The sequence below is a fragment of the Camelus ferus genome, chromosome 2 (assembly GCF_009834535.1).
Source record: "Camelus ferus isolate YT-003-E chromosome 2, BCGSAC_Cfer_1.0, whole genome shotgun sequence".
NCBI lineage: Eukaryota > Metazoa > Chordata > Mammalia > Artiodactyla > Camelidae > Camelus > Camelus ferus.
The window spans coordinates 7,841,841-7,861,481 of NC_045697.1; positions in this window are offsets into that span (position 1 = coordinate 7,841,841).

Sequence of the window (19,641 nt, forward strand, 5' to 3'; positions counted from 1 at the left end):
GTGGAAGTAGAAGTGACTTCACTGACTGTCACTCACCATTCACCTAATCAGAGAATGTACATTGCCTGTAATCCCAGACTTGGAATCTGTAAGCTTAGAGAGCTTGGTTCATACAAGTGAAACGTGTTCACCTGGTAACAGTGTGGGAGCCCCATTGAACCTTAAGCCATGGCTGTCATTGGATCCTATCCGGCTCCTCATGCCAAGAGGCAAATATGCAAGGACAGGAACCATCACACTGGCAGGGCTAATGGACCCCAGTTATGAAGATATTGACTTTCTCCTACATCCTGGGAAAGAAAAGAATATATTTGGCACTCAAGATATAAACTGGAGTGTCCTTTGGTGTTCTTATGACCAGTTTTAACAATAAATGGACAAATACATCAGCCAAGGTATGAAATAGGCATGAGATCCAAGAACTCAGCCCTCTCAAGGATAAAGCTCTAAGTTGCCTCACCAGGTAAGTCTCCCAGAGCAACAGAGGTCCTCATTCAGTTGGTAGAATATATGGCAGAGGAAACAAAAGTATGAGTATCCATTACAGCCTTGAGGTTGACTTTGGCAACAAGACCTGTAGTTTGTCCTATTATCTCTACACTTAGAAGTTTCCGAGGAAAGGCTACCAATCGGAATCCAGAAGAAGCTATTTATGTATGAGGTGAATTTACTATAAGAAGCAAATGAATATGAGTGCTGTAATGCCTAAGTATGCCTAGCTCTAGAGAAAAATAATTTTGGTAGAGAGTCAAGGGCTGAAATCATTGTGATAACACCTGAGTTTTGTTTAAGATTGTGTAGGAAACAAAGGAGCAGCGTAATGATCATCTTACAGGTCTCCAGGTTTCTTGATGTCCTGCAATTCCAAACTGAGTGTTTATTTCTCCAGATTTGCAGATACACACTACAATATATAAAATAGATAAACAAATAGTTTCTACTGTAGAGCACAGGAAACTATATTCAGTATCTTGTAGTAACCTGTAATGAAAAAGAATATGAAAATGAATATATGTATGTATATGTATGACTGAATTATTATGCTGTACACCAGAAATTGACATAACATTGTAAACTAACTATACTTCATTAAAAAAAAAAGAACTAAATAATGAGCCTTGCCTAACCTGCAAAAAGTCATGACTCCTTAAAATTTTGGCATTTTCCAAATGTGCTTTTCCTCAATTTCCTCATCAGTAAAGTGACAAGCTGGATTTAGGCAATGTCTAAGAATCATACCAGTACTAGGATTCTAGAATTCTATTCAAATCGCCAAGAACTCGAAGTTGCTCTGAGATGTGAAGAAGAAAATAGGTGACGCATGTTTCTGCATGCCTCCTCAAATCAGCTTTTATATTGGTTGCTATACATTCGATGTATTACAGTGGAAAATCCAGAAGAATCTCTGAATCCCTTCATGTTTGCTTCTGAATCATCCAGTAAGATTATTTTGCTAATAAAACACTTATGATCTGTAATTATTGCAGGTAGATTATTTTCTGTAGTCTTACCACCTTCGCCTCAGCCACTGTCATTTGTAGATCAGTCACTGCACATTTTTCTCACATTTATTTTTGGATAAATTAAAGATGGAAACAATCTTATATTACTATGAGTGAAAAATGTCAACACATTTTTTCCTGTGGATCTCTAATGTCTATGATACAAAAGTGTGATGATTTTTACCATCAAAATGACAGATAGTTGGCGATGAATGGCATTACTGTCATGTCATTTAAAGAAGAAATGGCCCATTTTGTAAAATTGGAAGAAGAGAATGGTGACCCCCCTGAGGCTCATCACATAGGAATCATTTTCTGTTCAAACTACCATTTATTTTAGATCTTTGCTTCAAATTCAGGAACATGGAGAAAGTTATAATTGAGAGTAATCCCCCACATAGTAGGTGTAAGTTGGATTGGGTAGGGAGAAACCCGACCTCAGATAGCTCTCCTGCTCCTGTAGAATCCACCCAGGCACCATGAAAACATCTAATAGAAAGTTGGACATCCCAACCCTACCAAGACAAAGGCTCCAAATTGAGATTTCCCTCCATATAATGCCAGCTCTTGCCTGCAGTTGTTTGGGCTCTGACATTTTGTGCTTCGTGGCAGAATTATCACTCCTACTTCCAACCATGACCCTTTACTCAGGCGTGCTTTGACACTCCAGTGCCCTGGGTCATTACCACTTCCTAAATATTCTTCTTACTTCCTTATTCATTCCACCTCCAGTTATTTTGAAGGTTGAACCACAGGACTATAAGCCTAGCTACACTATCTAGATGTGCTTATGTATGAAGCATACTGTCATTTCCTTCCATTGAAGGCCCTGGCTGCTGTCTCCAGAATCTTCCTCCCTGCCACTAATCTTATCACAATTCAGACTCATCAATATGCAAGTAGGTAACTCATCCATTGCCAGGCTTCTCAATTTCTTTCCCTTTTACAGAAACCTTTTTCTCCAAGCCTCCAGCCTTCTACTTCTACCATCTCACACCCGGATCTTACAACATAAATAAGGTCATTGCTCTCACACCATAATTTCACAGCTCCTCACCCCACCATTCCATCACAGCAATTCTTCACTTCTCCAAATCCGTTAACTCCAATCATTTCTTTACCATGAATCAATTCCTCCTCTTTTCACTTCCCTCCATAACCAGCATACATTCCGTTGTGATTAACCCTTTACAAGTACCTTCAGATGCTTCTCCCTATTCTTCTTTCATAAATTAAAGAGGTTAACCTTCCTCATCCAAGGATTCTTGCCAGATCAAACTTCCTACATTCTTTTGATCATCTTCAGATAGTACATTTTCAAGGCTCTTTGTTGACTGTGTGATTATAGATACATTTTAAACCTGTATGAGCTTCGGTTCCTTACACTGAAAAACTGGATATCATACTATTTTTGGTAATTTTATAAAATTAAGAAATTAAATGAGAAGTAAAAACATGCAAATATACAGGTTAATTTCTGATAAATTTTAAGTACAAAATGTGTTAAGATAATTAAAGTATCAGGCTTCTGTGTTTGTGTGACTTTGTTTCTAGGTTTTGTTTATCTTTTCTTCTGTTTTTGTTTTATTCCTCATTCTTTTCATTTTTCCCTGGAATATTAAGCCTTGAGTCATATTGCAGAGTGTGCTGGTTAATTTTATGTTTCAACTTGTCTAAACTATGGCGCTTAGTTGTTTGGCAAAACACCAGTCTAAATGCTGCTATGAAGTTTTTTTGTTTTTTTGTTTTTATTTTTGTTTTTGGATGTGACTAACATTTAAATCAGTGGATTTTAAGTAAAACACTTCTGGTGGGTGGGCCTCATCCAATCAGTTGAAGACCTTAAGAACAAAGACTGAGGCTTCCTAAAGAAGAATTTCTGCCTCAATAAGACTAAAAGAGAGACACCCTGCTTGAGTTTTCATCCTGCTGGTCTTCCCTATGATTTTGGGATTTACCCACACCCACAATTGCATGAGTTAATTTATTAAACTCTCTCTCTCTCTCCCTCTCTCTTGCTCTCTCTCTGTCTCTCCATATCTATCTTTATCCAAATCTCTATATGTATATTCTGTTGGTTATATTCTCTGGAGAACCTTGACTAGTACACAAGAGCAAAATGTACACCAGGACTTGAGTGAGAGCCAGTCTTGCCTGGTTGCTAGCCCTGGTCTAAGAAGCACAACACAGTCCAGAGTTACTCTGATGGTGGAGCAAAGGTCTTTGATATTCTCAGGTTGGCAGTGAGACAGCTTACAGTAAGTGAACTGAGCTATGAAAATCTTAGAAACATAAGGATAAGAAAAAAGAAGAAAGAATCAACAAAAAGGTGAGTATTAAGATGCATAATTTGGCAAAGGAAAGATATATTATGATTACAAAATACTTGAGTAGTAGAGGTGCTTAGAATTATTGGCAAAAATATCCATGAAAAAATGGGACTCAGTGTGGCCAGAGTTGTATACTCCATCAGGCATTCAGTCTGCCTTTACTTAAGACAGCACCAAACTTTCCAAAGGTCTAATTAGTTTGAAATTTAGGGACAGGGCCAAAAATTATATTTTGCAGCCCATTGTCACATCTTGCCTATTGGTTTCCTATAATAGCTTGTTAAAAATTGCATTACACTCTTTAATCTGCTAATTTCAGGGTCAAGTTTATAGGTATATTTTATCTAAGAAAAATTCCATTTCTATTACAGCAAGAAAAGAATAAAAATTTAATTAAAGTCTCAGAAGTTTTTATGTAACTTTCAGACAGATGATATTATACTGTTTTAAGCAATAATAAGGCAGATGATTTTGGGTTCTGAATTTAGGGAACTGTGAAGACAATTAATAGCATATGCAAAAAAAAGAAGTATTCTCAGAGAGAAAGCTGTCTAATATTTAAAATAAAGAAACTGTCTCAATTGTCCTTGAATTAAGATATTTTTCTACTGAGCAGTGGATACAACTGGGTTTAGAAATAAGAAATATTTTCAGGAAATAGCAAAACAAAATGTTAAAACATTAAATATACATAAATGTGATAGAACTTCACTTCTAAGTGTATTTACATGTTATTGTATTACAGCTGAACATTTATATTGAAATCTTTTCTCTCAAACTTCATTACCAAAAATTGCTGTTCTGCCTATTTTCTAGAATTGCTGTGAGAATAAAATGAGATGGAGATGTGAAGACATTATGTCAGTTATAAAGTTGGGATGATGGCAGTGAATAAAAGAGGGAAAAGAAAATATGGAAAGATAAATGGATCCCAATAAACATTTTAAAGAAGACAGCAGCAGCAAATTTACAGGATAGAAATGGTAAAATGCACTTGAACGTATGGGAGAGAATATAGAGGGAACGTGTTACTCATATTCAGTGCAGAAGAGTCTAAGTTCATGCAGCCATGCTGAAGTTCACGTGATTACAGCAAGGCTTTTATTTTGATCCAGTAATTCTCTCTCTTGGTACCTACCTAGGGATACAGTTACATCTCTGCAGAAAGAGTCATATGCAGAGGTATCCATTTTGGTATGTTGGTAAATATGTAAAAACTGGAGACAATGTAAGATTCTGTTAATAAAGAAGTAACTAAATAAACTGTCTTCTATCAAGAGTACATAAGCTTGATAGCCAAAACATGGAAACAACTTAAATGTCGGCAAATGATTAGATAAAGAAGCTGTGGTATACATACACATACACACACACACACACACACACACACACACGCACGCACACACACACACATTTACTTATACAGACAATGGAATACTACTCAGCCACACAAAAATAATAAAATAATGCCATTTGTAGCAACATGGATGGACCTGGAAATCATCATACTTAAGTGAAGTAAGCCAGAAAAAGAAAGAAAAATACCCTATGATATCATATGTGGAATCGTAAAAAAAAGAAAAAAAATGACCCCGGTAAACTTACTTACAAAACAAAAACAGACTCACAGACATAGAAAACAAATTTATGGTTTTGGGGGGGAAAGGAAATGGGAAGGGATAAATTGGGAATTTGAGATGAGTAGATACTAACTATTACATATAAAATAGATAAACAACAAGTTTCTACTGTATAGCACAGGGAACTATATTCACCATCTTGTAGTAACCTATAACGAAAAAGAATGTGAAAAGGAATATATGTATGTACGTGTATGACTGAAACATTATGGTGTACATCAGAAATCTATACAACATTGTAAATGGACTATACTTCAATAAAAATAAAACAAAAAAATACAGTATCTGAAGAGTCATCTTTTCTTAGTGACAGTGTTTTAATTAAAAACAAAACAAAACAAAAAAAAAAAACCCCAAGAGAACCTACTAAATGTGTTTCCCATATTGGGTAAAGTAATGAGAATTAAATGTACCCAGAATTACTTCACTCATTTTCTTTCTTCTGTTTTTGTCTTTCCTTCTTGTTAACCACTTGTGAAAAACTCAGAAATTGTACAATAAAGATTCATTTATTTTGATTAAAGAAAGAGTATGTAAGTATGGAATAAAGCAGCACACTTAATATGATGAGGTGGGTCTACGTACACAGACATAAGTAAACTCCTACAAATACTTCCGAGAAAAACAACAGAAAAACAACAACAGAAAACACAAATCCGACCTAATATGATTCAGAAGATAACAATTTGGAATGGAGTACAGCCCTGACCTCAACCACATTCAAAAAGCTTGTAGAAGAAAAGACAGGAAAATATCTCCATGGTACTGCAAAGGACAAGGATTTGGAAGCAAATCACAAAGAGCACTAAATGTAAAATTAATGCATTCCAACTAAATGCAAAAAAGAATGTTATGTTAAACTTCATGAAAATTATAAATTTTTTTTGGAAATATAAAAAATGAAAAGACCAGACTTGAAAAATGTTCTCAACACATATATTTTCCCTCAAGCCATCAATAAAAATACAAACAATTATAACAAAGAATTTGACTCTATTTTTGATGTTTGACTGCTGAAAGTCTAAAATCCTCCTCTACTCTTTTCCTCCCCTGCTGCCCCACAACTGGACATGCTGATGAGAAAGCCCAGGTCCTCCTGCCCTTGGTGCTTGCAGGTAATTCAAACTGTGCAAGGAAACCATGACTCCAGCCATAGCCTCCAACCACCATGAAACCCCACGCCAGCCTCCTTACCTTGCTCTCTCAAGCCATTTTAGACCTTGCTCTGTCCTTCCAAGAGAGCCTCCTTTTGTCATGCGTGGCAGTACTGATCTGAAAATCCAAACCACATTTGATGTCTAGGGATCTATCCTCAACTATATCGTACTGATGGGGGAAAGTGACAAAATATTGAAACTTCTCAAAAGAGTAACACATGTAAAGGTTTTAAATATCTTGAGTCATCAGGGAAACATCAACTTAAAGCCACTATAAAAGGACTACATACCCACCTGAAGGGCTGAAATTTGAAAAGATCAATAATAGCCAATGTTGAGAAGGAGGTAGAACAGCTATAATTCTCATACAAAGCTGGTCAGAGTCAAAATGTTATAACCACTTTGGGAATCTATTTGGCAATTTCTTATAAAGTTTTCCAAAGATCTGTCCTATGACCCAGAAATTTCACTGTTAGGTATTTACACAAAAGAAGATCAAAAAATATGTTTATACAAGAGTACTTTACAGCTGCTTTATTTATAATAACCCCAAATCAGAAACAACCCCATTGCTCATCTACAGGAAAATAAATTTAAAAATTTTTGTATATTCATATAATTAAATAATATTCAGCTGTAAATAGAAATAACTCAACACATGCAACAACATAAAGGAATCTCAAAAACATTATGCTAGGAAACTAGACAAAAATAAGACACTGTGTGGAATTTATGGTAAGTCCCTGTGGGGGAATCACAAAGGAGACTGCTGTATTTCTGGAGCAAAGCTATGCTCTATGCTTTGAAGAAAGGCATACTTTTGGATAAACAGTCCCTGGCATTCTAGTGGGTCCTGGTAGAGACGGAAGGCATGACTCTAGGATACTAAGTGATGATGCATTCAGAACTTTCCATAGGGAACTTTGTCCTACCATACCCACCAAGTCAAAATGTGGTGTGTGCTCAGCAGCCATCAATAATAAGATGGAAATAGTATATAAGAACAGACACCAAGCATGGCCAGAGGACACATGCAAGCTTCATGAACATGCTATCATGTTATAGGTCCTCCCGTTACCCTACGTAGCTTCATCAGAACCCTTTTCTCTACTCACATCTACTCAGGGTTCCTGTATGAAAGCTGATAAAAGAGAAAAAGTCCAAGATTCACTTATACATGAGTCAGTTCACTAAGTAAGTGCCTGCAATGGGCAGAACTCTACTGCATCCATACCTGGACTTGGACTCTAAAAACAGTGGAGAGAGGGTGCAGCAAGTGTTCAATTCAACTAGAAGCTATGGTTTCCAGTGGATACTTTGGATTCCTCGTGTCCAGGGTCCAAGGTAAGAATGGGGGTCATCATCCGTGAATGGCCATGTGCATAAAGCCTAGCCCGAGATGAGTATCGTAACCAAGCACTCAGTCACTTCCAGGAATGACAGTTTGCATGACAGTACCAAATGACCACTGAGATTAGCAAAGGTGAGAGCTTAGAGCAAGGGGAACGTAGAATGACAGTGAAAGGAGTTGATGAATTATCAGTTGCAGCCAAAAATCAACTAAAGAAACTGTACAGGGTTGTACTGTACCCCACTAACTTTTCGAATCTGTCTCCTCTCAGGAGGCAAGGCCAAAAGGAACATTGAAGGAGCTTCTCCCCAAGTGTTTATGAAGCTGTGGATATAAACAAGGAGTGGGCTGCAGCAGACTTGGTACAGCCTATACCTGAACAGCTTGTACCGTTTGGATCACCCTCCAAGGTTACAGTCCACTCAGGGTGGTCCCAGGCAATGAGATCAAGACTATGGAGCAATAGTCTATCCTTGTCTGCCCAACATGGGACTCTTCTAACTGACAATTTTTCTTTGGAATTCTCTGTTGAATTGGCAGATTATCAGAACTGCATCTAAATTTTATGAAATGCAGATCTGATAATCTTTGCCTAATCTTGCTTTTATCCATTTTCTTTAATAGATGCTAATCTCCAAAAATCTTTTTGCAATTCTAATTGTTTTATTCTCTCTGCACTGAAATCCCAAATGACACAGATTATATCTCTGTAGGTACAGATATCTTAGGACACAAAGGACTGTCTATCTATCATCTATCTATCATCTATCTACTTATCATATGCAAACATATATATGTACACATGCATGTGTATATATTTTATTTACCTTCTTACTCTTTAGACTCAATCAAATGTAAAAACTCTGCTCCTCAAAAGTGGACAAATGAAAAGGCACATGAAAGATTGATAAAAAGCATTCATAATACATATATCTGCTAAGGAATTCATAGTGGGAATATATAAAGAGCTTCTACAAATCAATTAAAAAAAAACACAGAAGCAACCCATTTAAAAAACCAGCAAAAATGAAACTTCACAAAAGAAAATATATGAAAGTTAACAAGCACATGAAAACAGGCTTAACAGCATCAGTCTTCAGGAAATTCCAATTTAAAACTGCAATAAGATATCACTGGATACCCACTGGAATGGCTAAAATTAAAAAGCCAAAAAGCGCCAAATGCAGTGCGGATGTGGAGTAACTGGAATTTCATATATTGCTGATAAGAGTTAGAATGTCATCCAGTTTTGGAAAATGGTTTGAAGGTTTCTTATAACATCTAAACTCCAATCTATCATTTTTAACTCCACACTACATATGCCTCCACCAAAAAAAAAAGTACAAACATATATCTTAGATGAGACTTAAAGATGTTCACGGAAATATTAGGCACAAGTGGCCTAAAGTGAAAACAAAATAAATTTAAATCACTGAGAGAACACATAAATTATAATATATTCATACAATGATATATTACTCAGCAAATACAGAATAAACCATTGAAAAAGGCAACAAAATTAATTATTTGCAAAATATTATATTTAATTTGCAAAAGCCAAGCACAAAAGAATATATACTCCTGATTACATTTGTATGGAATTCAGGAGTAGGCTAAACTTACCTATGGTGATGGACATCAGGACAATAATTGCCTTGGGGCACAGGATCACGTGGAAAGGAATATTAAGGAAACTTCTGGGGTATAAATATGTCTTTACTTTAATTGAGGTGGTTGTTACATGGACATACACATTTGTCAGCACTCATCAAACTGTATGCATAAGATCCATGTGTTTTCTTACATGCAAATTATACCTCACACATTGCCTCCAATCTGAAATTAAAGCAGAAATCAGAGACTTGCATTTTGCTAAATACAATTAAAATAATAGCAGCAAGAAAATGAAGACGAAGAAAGAATAGTGATGATATAAGATAAAGGAGAAAGAAATGAAAACCAAGAATCTGATGGAAAGCCAAGGGAAATAGGGAGTAAGAATGAAATTATAATGAATTTGAAAAGGATATTAGAAAAGTGAAATGAGAAAAAAAAAACAAAAAACAAAGTTAGGATGGCAAAAGATAAATGAAAGTTTCAACACAGAGGTTTGGAAAAATGTTGATTTTATTTACTCTCCAGGGAGGACCATGAATGCTAGGAGAAAATTAATGCCCTGTAGATGACCATTTTATCCCATCTATTGATCACAGCATGTATATTATTCTTTGCTCCTGGGACTTTTAAAAACCTTTTTGCCTTCTGTTTCTTATATATTCTGACTCCTAAAGCACAAATACAAATGCTTTTTCATGTAATTTAAACCAGAATCTATAAAGGGCTTCCAATTCAGATAGAAAAAATTCCAGCCTTTAACCTTCACATAGATCTTAAACTTATTAAACAGAGGAGAGCAATATCTTAAGTAGACGCATGGAATAAAAAGCCATTGGTGTTTATAATTTTTTTTTTCCATTTGAGTTCTGTAATTAAAAAATTGCATTAGGTAATTTACATGTGCTAACTCAATTAGTCCTTTTGATGGTCATGGAGGTGCCTTGATAGGAAAACCCTTCCTACTGAAAACTCAATGGTGATAGAAACCTGCTTCTACTGGATCATAAGGGCAGATTATAAAATATGCAGGGAATTTGTGAGCAATTTGGTAGCTTGAAATTGGTCGTGGTGGGAATGTATGTATCATGGGAACCAGTCAACATTATAAATTTTTTTTTCTGTCCATAGAGGTAGTTTACCAGCACAGAACTGCTTATGTTCTTGTTCCTTTTAACAGTATAATTTTATTTAATTATCACGTATCTTCCTTAATAAGTTATTCTCTCCATGAGAGCTACAACCTGCATTTTACTTTTTTTTTTTTTTTTTAGTTTGGACTCCAGTGCCTAGCAGTGAAATCATGAGTTAAAATAGTAAACTTTCCATTTTAGTTATGTTGAAGCATGGAGGTTACATAATTTAATAAAGTGAAGGAGCCATGAGACAAGTTTATCTTACTCCAGAATTCTGCTCTGCTCACGGACAATACTGTCCCTCCAAATAGTCAACAAATAATTTTAAAAAAGAAACAAGAGAATCAAGCACACCCTTTGATAAAAGCATTTGGAGAAAATAACATAGTATGTGAGTGAGTGAGCACAAATCAATCCAGATGATATAATATTATTTTTGTCATGGAGATAGTAAATGATCATTTTACATACGAACCCATAAAGGACTCTTGGATATACTATCAAATGATATGAAGATTTTTAAAAATTACATAATGGCTAAAAAGTTAAACTCTGTGCTCAACCTAGATTCAAGTCTCATCTGTGATAACTTCCTGGCTTCTAACCTTAAATAAGTTACTCAGTTTATCTAAGTTTCAGTCTCTAAGCTTCAATTCGAAGTCTCTAAAAACTAAATAAGAAAATTCCATACAATACCTAACATGGAATGAACTAAGTAGAGCAAATAATTGGAGGAATAATAAAAATAGTAAACACATTTTAGTTATAAGTGCAGATTTGTTTAAAAGTGGCTTGTCTCCATAATTTGAACTAAAATTAGCTTTTGCTTCCTAAATTAATGATAATGTGAATCATCTGTGTAGAATTAATTCAAAAGATTGTCTGCTGGAGCAGAGATGACTTTGGAGAAAACATTGTTTTAATTAGCATGACTAACGTGGTAACAGAAAGGCATTTTCTGAGAAAATGATCTTAATGAAAGAGGAAAGCGTAGAGATTACGAAAGGAAGAGGCCGAGAACAGGAAAGTGCAGATTTATCTTTAGTATTTTGTTTTAGGTGGAATTGGCCAGACCCAAACATCTCACAACCTGAGAGGGGTGTGGTTGCAGTAGTTCGTCAGGATGAACTATCCCCTTGATACTATCACTTTGCACTAATTCTGTAATAAATAAGTTACCCTCTGATGATTTATGTTGCTTCCAGGATATACCAGAGTGGAGAAGCCTAGATAAATAGCTATATCTAAAAGGTTAGCATTTATTATAAATTAAAGGTTTTTGTGTCTGTTTATCAGTCTCTTCTGAACATGAGTAAATCCTGACTGAAAATACACCACCAAAATAGCAAATGTCTAGACCTGCAAAGCATGAGAGCACACTTTCAGAAAGGAACATTCTCTCTAAGAAGTGGGCATTGGATGCGCCCTTGTCCCAGGGACCAGCCAGACTCCCTCCTGGAAATGTCTGTGTCATCCCCTCTAAATGCACAAAGACACGTGCATGTGATAGTTTTGGACATACATAAATGATGGCCATCCTTATGGCCGTTGGTTCTTGCATCAAAAGTATTAGAAAAATCTGGGGCTAAAGGCTTCACATTCCACATTCATACTTGAAGAAATGGAAGGTCATAAAAATGCAAGGAACTGGTCAAACTAACAGAGCCATAGGGAGTCAAATTCTTGGCAATAAGTCTTTTTCTCTCCTGAGTCAAACCAAAGCCCACAGCACATTTTGCATCTTATTGATATTAATAAGGAGTGAAATAAAATAATGAATCTTTAATTCCTAATGATGTTTTCTGAAAAGAGTCTTAGAGGGATAAATGAGTTACTGCCTACTTTTCCAGTGGAGTGTGACTATACCTAATAGGGTAAAAGGCAAACATTCATTTTCCCCTGTGTCTTTCTGTTGTTTTGGTTTCACTTTCAAATTGCATAACGTATTTGTCAAATATGTAACCATCATTGAATAGTTAATGATTATCTACTTGGTTATTTTCAATTTCAAGTGCATTGCTTTGTTGCATGGTATCACTTAATTAATATGATTAATTGTTCCTAAAGTGAGCTTTCCTAGGACTAGAAAAATAAATTAAAAAGGATATTTTTTTAAAGCTCACATCCTAAGCAGAGTACATTCAAGTAATATTCTCAGACTAAATTAGACTATGCTGGTGTTTATTTGTTGATTTATTTTTTAATCATGAATGGCTGTGTTCTCTAGTACATATAAAAGTATTTAAACAGAAGCGTATAAGAACAATGAACTAGCACTTCCCAACTGTGGATTCATTTGTTTAATGCCAAGTGCAGCTTTTTTCCATTGAGTCCATTTCTTTCACAATAACTTAAATAATTATAGTCACCAATAGTACTAAAAAACTAATTAAAAATTAATTATTTCTGTACATCTACTAAATCTTCATATTTTTAGCCAAAATTACTTTGGCTAATGCTTTAAATCATCTTTGAAAAATGAATTGACTCCAAGAGCACCAAATAAGAAGCAACACGGCCAGTAAATCAGGATGGCTCTACAGTGAAAGTCAATGCTGATCACTGCCTGATGGTTTTGACTGGACACTGGAGCAGCTAACATGCCCCCTCAGGACTTCATGGACCACACACACACAACCACAGTACACAAGTGACCTTAAGATGATTGCATAATTTTAAAAGAGATGTAGAGACATGTTTAAGAATTGTTGGTACCAGCACCTTTTTGATTATTTTCTTTTAATTAAGCACACATGCAGAAGTGCAAAACTGGACATAGACTCATAAAACTTCAGAGGTTTAGCAAATTTACACTGCACGTGAGTTTATCACTTTCCTTGTAAAATGAAGGTAGAGATGGAAATCCATCTCAGAGCATTTTAGGATGATTAAATGGAACTGTAGACGCCCCGTGCTGAGCACTGCATCCAGCACAGTCATTCATTTGTACATAATCCACTTTGCTAGTGTCAAGGCACACTGTGTATAAATCTAACCCCTATTTTCAAAGCTCCTCCAATAGTGTTTATGACTCTTTCCCTGTGCTATTCTTCCTTTTTTTTCCCCTAAAAACATTAGTCAACTCTCGTGGCTCACTTATCATGAATATACTAATGTTTCCCAAATCTGCACTCTAGCTCAGACATTGCTTTGATCTCCAAAGCCATTGTTGCTGCCTTTTTATAGCTTGTACCCATTCCTTCCTCTACACATACTTCAAAGTCCATGAGGACTCAGAAACCTTTAAAGCTTTTAAACCTGTAAATATACTCATCTGTCTTTTTCATCTCTGTCTTACCAGAGGTGTGGCGTGGTCACATATGAATGGTCAATAATCATTCAGTTTTCAAACAAGACACTTCAGTTTTCCTAAATATCCTGATAGTCTTTATGTTAAATTAAATAAGGTCTGATTCCCCCACAATGCCTCACATTTGTCCCTATAGCATTATTATTTTTACTGCTTCCTTGTTTCTTACCAGGATTTTTTTATGTAACCAGCTAATGTACATTCCCAGGTGTTCCCACTGCAGCCTAGTAGACAGGACTCAAAGGTACTGGAGGATAAAAGGAATTACCCACTGTGAAGTTTAACTGTGAAGGCTAGGTGAGAAAAGTGTCCCAGGAATGACTAGATCCAGAATGATGGCTCAGGGTTCCGTTTCTGCAGGCTTCTTTCAGACAACTTGGGATCCAACCAGGGCAGTTTTATCTCCCTGTAGTCCCAACTTGCAGCTCCAGTGAAAAGGGAGCTTCAAGCTCGTGGTAGCTGTGGAATATACAAGAAAAGAACACTTCTCCTTTGGAGCAATAGCTCCAGGAGGTCGGTGCACCGTAAACATCTCAATCTGAGACCATTATTCATCCTTCCAGACAAAGTAAGGGAAGGTGTAATGATCAATAGTCCCATTAGAACCAGTTAATTGTGGAGCAAGGCTTTCCCTCAAATTAAGAATGCTGAACCAAGAAAAATTAGTTATTTACTCTAGGAGTCAAAATTATGTTCACCGCAGGTGACTCTAACCTGCTACTCTGGCTGATAAACTTTCAGTCTCCCTAGTGTGCCTACAGATTACAGTGCAAACTCATTCGCGTGATAAAAAAGATACAAAATTTGATCTCATATTTCTTTCAAGTCTTTTCAAGTCACTGCCTTCCTGCTCCTATACTTGACATACTGCAGATAATGAGTCATTCCCTAGGGAAAAGACACACAAACACACACACACACAACCTTAATACAATGTACTTCTATCCACAAGGGCTTTGCTCATTATACTTCTCAGTAGAATTTCTCTGTCCAGAATGCTTGCCATGTTTTCCAGCCATTTCTGAGAAACCCCTTATTATTTGTCAGTTTCAAGGACAGTATTACCCTTTTTATACTGTTTTAGGGAAAAATCAATATTAAGTCCCTCTTTAGCATCAGCAATGCTTTGTATATGCACTTGATTGAAGTCCTAGTACTAGTACTGTTTGGAGAGTTGATATGAAGGTTATATATTATATTAATATGAAAGATATATGTTATATAATAATATGAAGGATCTATATCATAGATATAATAAAAATATAAATGTATGATCTAAAATGTGGATTATATCCCAGTATGTGTGACACTGAGCAAGTTATTTACCACCTGGAACCTCCCTATTCTTATATATTAAACGTGAATGATGATAATACTTATCTGGCAGGATGACTTTTAGGACAATTTAGTGGCACAAACTCTTCTTTTGGCTTCTATTCTCCCTTCCTTGAATTTTTCCTCTGACCTCACTACCCATTCGTTCTCCACTCTCCTTTGCTATCTCCTTTCTTTGACTCAAAAATGTGTTAAAGCCCTCAGAGTTTGGTCCTAAAAGTTCTTCCTTTTACCCTAGCTACATTTTATCACTATAAGAATTTGCTCGATCTCATGTTTTTAAAGACCACTATATAATTTTAGATCCAATTTTTAATCACTAGCCATCAACTTTTCACTAAACTCCAGAAATGTGTATCTAAGCAGACTTCAGGTACACATCAGACTTATCAATTCTAATACAAAACTCTCATTCCCTATACACCACGCTGGTCATTTTTCTACCACCAATCATAGCACCACCTCCCATGTGGTTGCTCAAGACAAGAACATAGAATTCATTCTTGATGGCTCTCTTCCCTTGACCTTGAACCCATTAACAAGCTGTATAGACTGAACATCCATATGGATCCCAATCAACACATTCTCACTGTCTCCATCATCACCACTAGGTCCAAGGTTTCATCGTTTTCCAGGAGAACGTCCAAAATCAAATTCTATCTCTTTTTCCATAGTTTCTCAGCAGTTCTCCCTGAATCTTTCCCCGCAAGTAACCCTTAGATTAAATTTATAAAGCCTAAAATGTTTTCATCACTCTCTTGTTTAAAACCTTCTAATAGCTGCCCGTTATATTTTGAGTAGCATCCAGTTGCTTGCCATGAATGAAAAGCAACTATTTTCCTACCTCTCTATGCAGCTAAACACTCAAGTTAAGTTCCTTATGTGTTTAAAGAAACAGCAGTAAAAGACAAGGTTTGGAAAAACAATCTTCTCAGAATTGAATCCCAGCTCTGCCACATAGTAATGCCTGTAACTTATTTAAAACCTTCCTGACTCAAATGAAAAATGGGAACGAAAATAAATGTGTCTTCTGCAGATGTTTGCTTTTAGGATTAAATGAGTCACTGTCTAGATCAGTCCCTGGCACATGGTAAATACCATAAACATGTGTGCTGGCTTTATTTATCAGTTCGCTCACTCACTGTCTTTCACGCTGGAGGGTGAACTCTGTAAAATTGGTGATATTTTCTTGTTCGGTGCTATTTTTCCAATATCTAAACCAGGATCTAGAATATAGGAAAGTTTCAATACATATTTGTTAGAGAGATTAGTAAATGATCAGTGCATGTGTTATACATGAAATGTAGTATACATTCAGTAAGTTTATCAATTTTCTAAAACATTTTAATTGTTCTCACCAATGTGAACTTGGTGCGGCCAAGACAGAAGGTGGGCTCCCATAAAGCATTCATATGTTATGATCCGGATCTGGGCTTTAAGCTCTTTATGTGGATTATTTTACCTAATTCTCATAACAGTCATGTGAGATAAATTGAGTGTCCATTTTCACAGATTAAGAAATTTACATTCAGTAAATGTCTAAGTCTTTTCTAAGGTCATGGAATTAATAAGTGACACAATCAAGGCTTTAGAACCTCAAACCTTTTATCTCCTTTCCTCGCTGCACTGAAACATCAGCTTATTCATTTTTCTGAAGCACAACACATACCATAGGCTACACTCATAATCAATGTTTGTGGAGTGAATTGCACATAGATGACCATGACCAGAGAGATGTTGTTGAAAGAAACATTCCAGAATTAAAGTTGCAAAGGTAGTCTTCCCCGTGCAATAAAATAATTTCATGAGATTATTATTTTGATGTATGCAAGTGCTTAAACTTCTACTGGACATTCAGAGATAATTAAGAGACATATTTTTACAAAGATAGCATAAGCGTGTATCAAAATTATTCTAATACTGCATTGCCTTGCTTCTATTTTCATGGTTCAATTATGGAAATTATTTTTGTAAAGTGAAGACAATTCCATTTTAACTGATCAGGGAATTCGTGGGCTTCTTTTATAATATCAAAATGCCTGAGTCTTAGTCATTGGAATTCATTCTCTCTGGACAAATGCATTCAATTGCCCAGTATGATTAGACCATTGTCAAAGGTACTTGAATTCTGATGCACTGTTCCTCTGATTATACTTATCTTTGCAGATCTTCTATTATGAGGCTTTAAATATCAAAGATTTTTTTTTACTTATCATAAAGAGTTTGCAAAAAGAATAATGAGACTGATATGAATCCCACAAAATAGACCTTTTTTAATTAACATTTTTTGGAAAATCCTCTTTTAATATTCATTCTCTGTAGTGTCTTTTAATCTAAAAAATCAAAATATTCATTTAATAGGCAATGTGACGAATAGTGGAGTACTACTTAAATCAGAGAATATCTTAATTATCTTTTCTTCCAGAGATTTCAGACAATGTGATGACTATTTTAAAGCGTGTACTATCATTGCTGCTATATATGGCATAATTGCACTGTTATAATAAAAGAATTGTTAATATTTGTGTTGATGGGAATTTTCATGCATAGTTGAAACGGTGATTTATATCTAAGACTTCAAAATGAAAAGCAAAGCTTATTTAAACATCAAAATTGAGCAATGAGGAGGTAGAGGGGCATACGTTTAGCAACAAATGCATTTCTTAATTTACTGCAAAGACAGAAAGCTTCTCTGCCAGCTCTGATTTAGAATATCTTTCAACTTTTGTCTCAGAATGTCTCTGGGTCTCGGCTTCTACATGTGAAAACAATTTCTAACACACTGAGATGTCTGTGAGGACTTAGTGAGGCCACTTCTCCATCTTAAATGCACTCCTTGATTATCTTCCTCCTCTTTCAAATGTGTTTCTCACATTCCAACCTCAGATGTCTTTTTTCCTCTATCTTTTTAACATTTTGCTAAAACATGTATCATATAAAACTTACAACTTAATCCTTTTTAAGTTTACAATTCAGTGTTGTCGATTACATTCAGGATGTTAGGTTACCATCGCCTCTGTCCATTTCCAAAACGTCTTTAAAACATAAAACAGGACATTTCATGATATGTTTGATACTCTTCAATATATGTCAGGAGCAGACGATATCATTGGTTGGGGATCCCAGGTGGGACAGAATGGGACAACCATGTGAGATTTCATCACGATACTTAGAACAGCCTGCTATTTAAAAAATATAAATTGTTTATTTCTGGAATTTTTCACTTAATATTTTCAGACAGCAGTTGACTAGAGGCAACTAAAACCATGGAAAGTAAAACTGTGGTTAAGGGAAGCTACTATATTTACCAGTAATACTGCAAATACTTTTCCCCCACCTCGGCCTTATCACATCAACATATATATACTATATAGAAAGTCAAGAATCGTGAGCTCTGTTGACCTGCAGTTTGAGTCTGGGCCATTGCTGGCAAAAACAATGGTTTATGTGTTTTGGTGCTTCATATATGTTGTTGTTTAATTTGTACCATATTTTGTAAGTTTCTTGGGGACAATGATTAACCAAAACCAGATACAGACATCACAAGAAAGTATAACTACAGCCCAATATATTAATTTTGGTGGAAAATTCTCAGCAGTATATTTGTAACCCAAATCCAGATTGTATACCATAACCAAATGAGATTTAGCCCAGAAATTCAAGATTGCTTTAACATTCTAAAACCAATTAATACAATACATTATTTTAGTAAAGAACAAAAGCACATGATCATCTCAATAGTTTCAGAAAAATTGACAATATTCAGCAATTTCTTTTTTTTATAAAAACACTCAAAAAAACACCTTTCTGAACTTGACAAAGGGCATCTATGAAAAATCCACATTATAACATTATAATTACTGGCGAAAGACTAAATGCTTTCCTTCCAGGATTCAAAAAAAAAAAAAAAGACCTGGATATTCACTCTATCACTTCAGTTTAACCTTGCACTGGAGGGTCTAGTCAGAGCAATTAGAGAAGAAAAATAAAATGTAGTAACTCAAATTGAAATGAAAGAAGTAACTATCTCTATTTTCAGATGACATCACCTAGTATATAGAAAATCTGAAGAAATTTTAAGAAGTAATAATAGAGCTAATAAACAAGAGCAGTGTAGTTTCAGGACATGACATCAATATATGAAAATCAACTACATTTCTATACACCAGCAGTGAGCAGCCTGAAAGTAAAATTCTAAATCAGAAACAATTCAAACAATCTGAAAATAAAAACAATTTTATTCACAATATCACCAAAATATAAAAT